The sequence below is a fragment of the Megalobrama amblycephala genome, linkage group LG3 (genome assembly GCF_018812025.1).
Source record: "Megalobrama amblycephala isolate DHTTF-2021 linkage group LG3, ASM1881202v1, whole genome shotgun sequence".
Lineage (NCBI taxonomy): Eukaryota > Metazoa > Chordata > Actinopteri > Cypriniformes > Xenocyprididae > Megalobrama > Megalobrama amblycephala.
This window is the reverse complement of record NC_063046.1, coordinates 34,921,041-34,928,458: the sequence shown is the minus strand read 5'-3', so window position 1 is coordinate 34,928,458 and position 7,418 is coordinate 34,921,041. Positions and strand designations below refer to the sequence as shown.

General features: G+C 37.7%; 1 long non-coding RNA gene across 1 annotated transcript; it reads left to right on the top strand.

The window, feature by feature from the left end:
• The first annotated feature begins 2,340 nt into the window (after positions 1 to 2,340).
• On the top strand, positions 2,341 to 6,519 carry LOC125264149. The gene is made up of 3 exons (XR_007184000.1): positions 2,341 to 2,478; positions 5,221 to 6,114; positions 6,386 to 6,519. It is a non-coding gene; the product is annotated as an uncharacterized LOC125264149 (long non-coding RNA).
• The last annotated feature ends 899 nt before the right edge of the window (positions 6,520 to 7,418 follow it).

Genomic DNA, 7,418 nt, shown 5'->3' with positions numbered 1-7,418 from the left:
TAGAATAAATATTACTCCTCTGTATAGAAATTTGACATACGGTAAACATATGAGAATCCATCAATATTTCTCCAAATGTGCACGCTTTTAAGATAAAAGCCTATATGAAATGCCATAGAGGTAACATAATTGTTCAGACACTTTGCATCACAGAAATACATTTTATTTAAGTATATAATAGAATACCATCATTTTAAATTGTAATAATATTTCACAGTATTGCTGTTTTTTCTGTATGTTTGATTTATACCATGATGAGCTTTGAGACATCAGAGATCACAGGGGTTTTTTTCATAGCCTACCTGTCTGAAAGAGCTCATTATTTATGCAGGTCATTAGAGCTCTTTATGCGTTTCTTTTGTCTTCTCAGGTGAGAATCACCCATTATTCATGATGATTCACGCCTCCACGCATACTGTGTTTCTTGACAAAAAGTGTCTCACAAAAACTAAATCAATATATTGTTTTATATGAAGGAGTAGGAAGGATAATTTTTACATAATTTTGAAGCAAAAACTCTAGTCTGTAATCTCCAATACCCAGAAGTCTTGTGAACACAGATTTAATATACTTTTTTTGGCCTTATTTCAGTGACTTAAGTTTTTTGTTTTTTCAATAACCACGCATAAACGTTATTCCTTCAAAAATACAAACATGTACATACATGTTGCTCACATATTATGGTAGCCTAGTTTGTGCTGAATACAGTGTAATGACACTTTTGTCATTTATATGTTTATGAACAACTGAAAAACGCACAAATGTCAGGGCATGTCAAAACTTCTCCAGGCCCCAAATCAGCCTCAGACTCCAGAGGGTTAAAAAAACTACAAACATGGCAGATGTACTCAACTGACTGTTAAGTAAAGAGGTTTAGATAAAGGGGTTTAAGTGACTAATAATCATCATTTAACCATGAAATGAAATGTGGAGGATTTTAACTGACAAGATGATTGACAGGCCAGTTTACAGTGACAGGCGAGAAACATAGTTAAAAGACGCAATTTAATGACGTGATAGTATGTCCTAAAGCATGTCTCTTTTGCTATAGTCTCAAAAGTATGTACCTTTTCTTCACAAGAAGTGTACATACTTTTAGGGTGTAGTATAAGTAGGCAAATTGGGATGCAGCATAGGAAACAAGGAAATCGCATACTCTCTTGAGCAGGTACATAGTTTGAATAAGTAATTACTTCACAAACGCTAAAAAACAATGTTCTATATAGTATGAGTGTGTATAGTATGAATGTAATCTGTATGTACTACATTTGCCATGCTGTCATTATCATGTGACCTACAAGCATCTCACCAGAAGTAGCAGGTCATCAGGGTAATTTTTGCCTACTCTTTTATAAGTACTGTGAAATCAGACATACTGTAGAGTAGGAAAGAATGCGATTTCGGATGCAGCCTTGGTCAACTTACAATGACAGGGAACATAGGCTAACCAAAACAGGAAAAACAGAACCAAAACACAATGAAACTAAGCAGAACAAAACTTAATTCTGACAAAATTTTCATACTGACACATCCTCATGTATAAGGAACTTCCATCCCTTCAGAGAACTTGTGAATTTTAATTGGTGAGAACGTCATAAAACACTGTCTCAGATGGACCATAAATGAGTATCTATTAGAACAGGGGTTGTCCATGTAAAGCTAGCGAGACCAAAAATTTGGTTTCCATATTAATAGCTGGAATGTTGTTTTAGTCTCTATGGAAGTTCAGATCAGTTGCTGCAATGGTGTTTTACTCTACGGAGGATCCATACACCAACTTTGTGATATATTTGTCTGACAACATTGCTGTTTTCCTTGGAATTTTACTAGATTGACACTACTAGCACTGCAAATTCTTCAGCGCGTTATAGGGAATTTTCATTTGAAATGCCGCTCGCAAGTGAAAGGGTATAATTACAGTCATGTTTGGTAGAGGCTTTAATTCCTGTCTTGAGACAGCCTTCCCCCCATATATAGCTATAAATGTCAGTCCATACAGGGTGATTACATGGGCACTGAATGGCAAATAGATTGCATGACATGATATTCAGTGTGATTATCAAAATTCTTGGCTCAACAAATGCAGATGAATAAATTGCATCTGTACTTTTTTTCTGAACAGGTCACCACGGCATGCTGGCTGGTGAAACCAACTTCTTGGCTCTCGGTGTGGGTTTCAGAGACTGACCAACCTCCATCCTCCTTGGCCTTTTCAGCCCAAACTGGGAGCGCATGTTTGCGAGGCTGGCCGAGCCCCAAACCCGAGGTCTATACTGCCTCTGGCAGCATACAGATTAAGACTGTAATTATAGATCTGGGTTTGGACTCGGCTTTGTTTGAGAAAATGGAGGGAGGTTGGTGGGGTGGGTGATGTCATCTCTGGTTTAGAGCCGCACAGCCTGGGATCACAGCGTTGGTGTTGGCTTACTGCGCTGCATGGAGGATGATAGAACGAGACGAAGAGAAAAGAAGGACAGCGTGAGTGTGTGCACTTTAAATAGATCTAAATTGAATTGATGGGGTTTACTATCAGGGTAGTTTATGTGTTTGTGCATGTATATGTGTGTGTGAGTGATCACATGTGCTGCCATATTATAACTGAGCTCTAACATAAGCTTATAACACTTAACAGTTTAGTTTAGTCTTTATGTATAATTTTCCCCCCAAAGATAATAAACAGAGATGTCAAACTGGTTAAACAAAGTCGCACAGTTCGCAGCACATTTTCATGCTCACTACAAATAGGCCAAGCCGAAGTTAGTGGAACTGAGTGAAGACAACATTTTTTACAACCACTTGCAGGCACTGTTTTATGAGACATTGTTAAAAAATGTGGGCACGCAGAGAATTTACACAGCAATACCACTTTATTTGTTATCCTTTCTTTCAGCAATATTTGGATGAATCGGGCCTGAATGAGAGCGCAGTTAAAATAACACAGAATAAGTGTACTTGGGTAATCTATTTGGTTGTTGAGGGGAGAGAGGGCTTTGCCCATGTAAACTTGTGGAGGACGGTTGGCTGAGAGGTCTGGTACTGTAATGTGAGCTGTGGTCGGGGAATAACACGGGGGGCGTTCGCAGCCCGCTTTTCCAATCTCTTTATCTGCTGTAATTCACTGCCATGATTCACCAATGGAGTCTGGCTGGGTGAAGAGATGAGCCAAGAGGTAAACAAAAGAGGAAGAACCAACATGTGCCAAAACAATACAATGATGCAGGTGTTAAAAATGAGGTGTTGATAAAGCCTAAAAATGTAAATATTTTAGTTGAATTCATCATCTTAAAGGTGCCATTGAATGGAAAATTGAATTTACTTTGGCATAGTTGAATAACAAGAGTTTAGTACATGGAAATGACATACAGTGAGTCTCAACACCATTGTTTTGTCCTTCTTATGTAAATCTCATTTGTTTAAAAGACCTCCGTGGAACAGGCGAATCTCAACATAACACCGACTGTTACGTAACAGTCGGGATCATTAATATGTACGCCCCCAATATTTGCATATGCCAGCCCATGTTCAAGGCATTAGACAAGGGCAGCCAGTATTAACGTCTGGATCTGTGCACAGCTGAATCATCAGACTAGGTAAGCAAGCAAGGACAATAGCGAAAAATGGCAGATGGAGCAATAATAATTAACATGATCCATGATTACATGATAATTTTAGTGATATTTGTAAACTGTCTTTCTAAATGTTTCGTTAGCATGTTGCTAATGTACTGTTAAATGTGGTTAAAGTTACCATCGTTTATTACTGAATTCACGGAGACAAGACTGTCATTATTTTCATTTTTAAACACTTGCAGTCTGTATAATGCACAAACACAACTTCATTCTTTATAAATCTTTCAAACAGTGTGTAATGTTAGCTTTAGCCCTTTAGCCACGGTGCACCATCAAACTCGTTCAGAATCAAATGTAAACATCCAAATAAATACATTACTCACATGATCTGATGTATGCATGCAGCATGCATGACGAACATCTTTTAAAGATCCATTTTGAGGGTATATTAGCTGTGTGAACTTTGTTTATGCTGTTTAAGGCAGTCGCGAGCTCCGGGGGCAGGGAGCGTGAGGAATTAAAGGGGCCGCAGCCTGAATCGGTGCATTTCTAGTTATGCCCCAAAATAGGCAGTTAAAAAAATTTTGAATTGAAACTTCACAGACACATTCAGGGGACACCTTAGACTTATATTACATCTTGTAAAAAAACGTTTGAAGGCACTAATCATTATAACAATTACCCATTTAGATGGTTACACTAGTTTTCTTTCCATTTTAAGTTAGGTGAACTCTGACCTGTGAATCTGATGTGTGATCTATAAACGTGACCTCTTAGTTTAATTAAAAGAACAAAAACTTTAAAGCTGCAGGTTCACATTGCTGCAGGAAAGTGGAGAAATTGTGTGTTTTTACATTTGAAATCATTATTATTTGTTTTATGTTCAATTTATGGTTGTTGTTTTTTTAAAAAAAAAGACATCATATCTTGTCCGTTGCAAGAAATTTTGCATGCCTCAAAGTCTATAGTGTGATTGCTCCTTAAGGAACTGTAAAAAGATTCCTTTATTATGATTTCACTTTTTTTTAACTTTAGTTAGTGTGTAATGTTGCTGTTTGAGCATAACTACTTTTTCTACACTGTCAAAACACGCGGTTTATGAGTGTCTGTTTGTATATTAGGTGTGAGATGAGTACTGGCTCAATTTCCAGATGTCTCCTTGTCCGCTTCCTGCAACACTGGTACCAGACTGACACTCATTCACCAGAGTGTGTCAATGTAGACAGATGAGGAGTGAGGTAGATTAGTGGATCCACTGAATGTTACAAGCTTTCGGCTTGAACATTGCATCCACCAAATGATGCAACCTAGGATGTTTTCAATTTCACAACTTGATTAGGCTAAACGATTCTATTTTAGATACTCTCCAGCTAGACTCAGTGGGAGCCAATACAGGAACTGAGTGCTAAATTGCGTTAAGTAGATCCAGGGAGACTGAGAAAATGTAAAAAGGAATCAAAACACTGGAAAACTAACAGACTGTATCAGGACTTGGCACTATCCATCCAACATGTCAACCTCAGTCTTTCCATGTTATGGTTAATGCGCCCAAAGACCCCCTCTCTTACAAACTTTCGCAGGAAAGACAGAAATGTTGAGAGATACTTTTTTCCTTCCATTTTCCTCTTTAAATCTTTTTTTTTTCTTTTAGGAAGAATACAACAGCTCAGGAAAGTTCAATGCTCTGTGGACAGTTGGACTCCACATGTTGTTGGTTCATGAGATCACTGTATCAGAGAGGAAGAAGTTGAAGAAGCATGTGACAGATCTACTGTACCTCACAATTGAGCTCACAAAACAAAAGTAAGAGCAGAATTGGGAAATGAAGAGAAGCTTTAAAAGGAGGAAATCCATCATCTAAGATGAAAACTGGTGTATGACAGTTATAGATGCATTAGACCAGTGTTTCCCAACTTATTTTATTCAGCAAGGGTGCATTAAGTTTTATATTGTTACAAAAAGTTTCCACAAAATTATTAAAGTCAGCATGAAACTGAAATTGTGTTTTTCTCTCTCACGTGAGTGAAAGGTAGCTGGAAGGGAGGGGAAGATAATACTTTTGATTAAAGATTACAAAGGCACATGTATAAAAAAAAATAATGACATGCAATTTATAATAAAAATTGCAATATTCCATAAAAATAAGAATTATCAGTTTTGATTTCATGGTGACTTTAAACAGCCTACACCTATTGCTCATTGCTACTTCATGTTAGTTAATGCATTTGTTAATTAAGGAGACCTTACTGTAAAGTGTTTCCAAACTTGTAATAATATTTCACAAAATGGCGCTTTAGGCTACTGTATTTTTGATCAAATGCAGCCAATTTAAAATAAATAAATAAAATAACACCGTGTCCTACCCAAAAGCGATCTTTTTTCAGTCTATGAACGCGACGCGATAGATTCTAGCGACAAGCAGTTTGTCTGTCCATGACAGTCCACACCAGACTCAAATCAATCAAATATCTCAGCCAATCAGAAGAGCGTGTGGGTGGGCTCTCTGTGAAAGCACACTGCTGTCCTGCACTCGCATTGAAAATGGGTAAGTACATCAAATAAATTACATTATTAAAAAAAATACATACACATGTGACGATACACAAACTTTATTATGAAATACAGTTGTTTGTTTGCACAGAATTCACAGTTTGAACTCTATGTAATTTGTTTTCAAAACCCGAGGTAAATTATCCATTATAGCTTTCATTATGTGGATATTAAGGTAACGCACAAGGATAACCTAAAATAATCTGTACAAATAATCAGTGTCAGTTTTATCATATGAATATCAGTTTATTCTTTCGTGTTCATAGGGAAATTCAGATCTACAGAGAGACAAGGAGTTGGGCATCCAATAAATCAAAGAGCAGAGCAAGTGGCCTAACACAACTTGCAGGAACTTACCTCCACATGCTCCACTGATATGGAGAGTTTGCTGTCCTATTAGCGAGGACCCGAGGAAGCAGACCACGTCACCATGTTCCAGTTGAGCCCCAACAACATCTTGCTGTAACACTAAGGTACGTAAAATGCACTGTAAAATAGTTTTAGTTTACCAAATTGTCAAAAAAGCTGTCTTTAAGCTGCAGTCCACCATTTTTCCTCTTTGTCGCTATCTCTGTTTGAAACCTGCAATTGCAGTCATATGCGGAATAGTTATCGTTACGTGCGTTGTGCCTCGACACAGCTCGTCAGCGCGGATGAATCTAATGCTTGCTGTCAGTCACCGCACCGGTGTGGATGCTGTAGCTACTTCAGAATCACAGATTCTACGTCTTGAAAGTATGACCAATATAAGAATTTTCACTGGAAAATATCATCTGAACAAGTAAGTAACATTTCTGCCACTTTTGTTCTGACCAACTGAGGAAAAAAACATTAGGCCTACAATAAATCTCGCTGCTAATGATGATTAAATCTAATGATCGCTTAGCTCGGATCATGCCAAACTGTGCAAATTATTATTACTGTTATACTTTGTTCTCAAATTGTTAATGTTAACAATATCAGCATTGCGTGACTGTGTATTTAGTGTGTAATAGTGTTACCTGTAGATTTCAATTTCTGTAGCCACTCCACTGTCTGAAGTCTTTTGCCCTTTGACCACGGGTGCATCTCCAGTTGTAACTGATGATTGTCATTTGGACCTTTCTGGATTATCCGCCATCAAATTGATAAGTTTAATTATTCCAGCTGCTGTGAGAACAGGCTATAAATGATCCGCTACCAGCAGCGTCCTCACGTGATAAAACCGACTGGCCTGGACTCCTTCCTTTCTGTTTACATGCTCGAATTTCCCGCAGAAATCCACCATGTCGCTCTTATTATAAAACATTATTATAAGCT